Here is a 2,318-nt window from a genome sequence, read left to right on the forward strand (position 1 = left end):
TTTGCTATCACCTTGGTTTTCTGAAGGTCAAAGTCTCTCAATTGTCTTGCATATGTTGCCTCATCAACTGTAGAAAGAAGACTAGGCCTCAAATACCTAAAGCCCTTGGAAAACACTATTTCTAACCTTCTGGAAATTTCTCTTCTGCCTTTCATTTGAAAAGAATCAACTTACTGAGAAAAAGGCTGGAGCAACTCCTTAGAGGCTGGCGAGAGTGCCAATCCTTCCTCCAGCTCAGGAAGACAAGACTTTGATCAACAGCATTTCAGAGGCTGAGGCTGCAAGCACAGCAATCAGTGCCCACAAACTCTCTTGTTTCTGAATTCCAGTGTAACAGCTGCATGAGATTTATTAATTGAAGTGGGGGTGGAAATGGTCATGTGGTGTTTCAGAGGCCATAGGCTATGGAGGTGGTTGTTCAAGAGTCATTAGAAACGAAGAGACCAAGCTGAACCGGTGGAAACTATGGCCTTATTCTTGGAATGGGAGGCTAGGAGTCAGACACTGCCACCTGCTTTCAAGAGAGACTGTGCACTGGAGTAAAGGAGGTGCATGTGTGTCCAGTTTCACAGCTTGGGTGCCACTGGGCCTCAGGTAGTTCTTCCTTGACTGGATATTGCTATAGTAAGTATGATGTGTCAGTCTGCTAACATCTCAGCCAATGGAGAAGTTGGAGGCCCTATTTCTCTAACTTTTTTCCAAGACAGTGTTCTGCCTATTCAAACACCAGGAAAATGGGATTGTGACCAAACAGGAGCTCAACTTTATATTTAGAGATTGTTGACCCAAGCCAGGAACACTCAGGAATAGTCTTAAAGATTTGAAGACTTTAATTCTTTTGTTCAGGACATGTGATTCTCTTAACAAAGAAAAGATTGCTTGGCATTTTCTCACAAATCTAGAAATTCGTGGGAAACATTGATCCAAACTGTATTTGTTCTTGATACAGATATTTCCATGTGAAAGATGTTTGGACTCATGGAAGCTCAGGTGTGTGGGGTAGGGCAGGTCTCTGTGTGTGAGTGGGCCCATTCTCCCCCTATCCCCAGGATCTTCAGCATTTTCCTTTGCAGACAGTGTCCTACAGTGCCTAATTAGAGGCTGTCTGTTGGCTTTGGTATCCCATTGCTGTGTTCCTAGTTTGTCTCACAAGGATTGGGTGCACCATGTTAAAACATAACATTGCAATGTTAAAACAGAACACTGTTGTGAAGATCATCTTTGTTCTCAGAATATCTTTTAAGAGCTAGTGGAGTAGAGAATGGCTTGTTTGTTATCAGTAAAGCTCTTCCTTCACCCAGAAGCCACAAGAGCCTGACAGTCAGGCCGTTCCCACAGGTACGTGTGGTCCCTATCAGGGATACACTGGTCTTCCAGCCTCCCTGACAGACCCTTCGTGGTGGTGCTGCTGACTTACCCTAGTGGACCACCATGGGATCAAACCGCTGCTGTGGACTGTTAGGACGCGGTCACGCGGTGCTGAGCGTGATATGTGATCCTGTTCTCCGACACAGGAACTTGTCATGTCTGAGCAAACTGACCTTTAGTTCTGTACCAGCTAGAGTCAGGAGTTCAGGAATGTCCTTTTGAGCCCCAGGTCAACTTGGATTGTATGAAGTGGAAGTCTAGATGACACCCAGATTTTACCATTGCCCAAAGAACAGCTTTCCGACCCGGCCCTCATTAGCCTGCTCCTCAGAGGAGGAAGCCTGGTCCCAGCAGGTCTCCTTCCCTCTTCACCATCTTCCCTGAATCTGGTATTCCCATGTAGAATGACCTGCTCCTAACTGGGTGGGAGGCTGGCCAGCACTGATTGCATGATGTGTACTTTAAGCTTGTGATGGAATATTTAAGGGTCAGACATGCCTTCCTCAGGTAGAGCAACTTGGTCTCGAGTTAAAATTTCTGACTCGAACCTGAATGGCTCTTAGAGATCAATCGCTGTTTCTTGGGGGTAATGGGATATCCCATAACGTGGCAATCATAGTGGGACACCAGGGAATTTCGAATCTTATTTGTGCTAACACAACGCGAACAAGGTAAGATGGTGTGTATGTGGGTGAGATGGTGACAGGCAGAAAGCTAAGGTGCCAATGATCTGTGAGTAAATGTTATTGTTCTTTGTCTGTAAGGATTTATATTGTATCAGTAAGTGGTAAGACCACATGAATTTCATATCATCCTTAAGAAATATATACATATACATACATTGTATACATGTTAATATCTATATGTTGGGGTGTGTGTGTACATGTGTATATGTAGCCTATTTTTTAAGAAGCACAAATAGCTGAATCTAGGGCAGTGACTGTGAACTG

This window comes from Cebus imitator, unplaced genomic scaffold, assembly GCF_001604975.1.
Source record: "Cebus imitator isolate Cc_AM_T3 unplaced genomic scaffold, Cebus_imitator-1.0 Scaffold518, whole genome shotgun sequence".
In the NCBI taxonomy this organism is placed as follows: Eukaryota; Metazoa; Chordata; class Mammalia; order Primates; family Cebidae; genus Cebus; species Cebus imitator.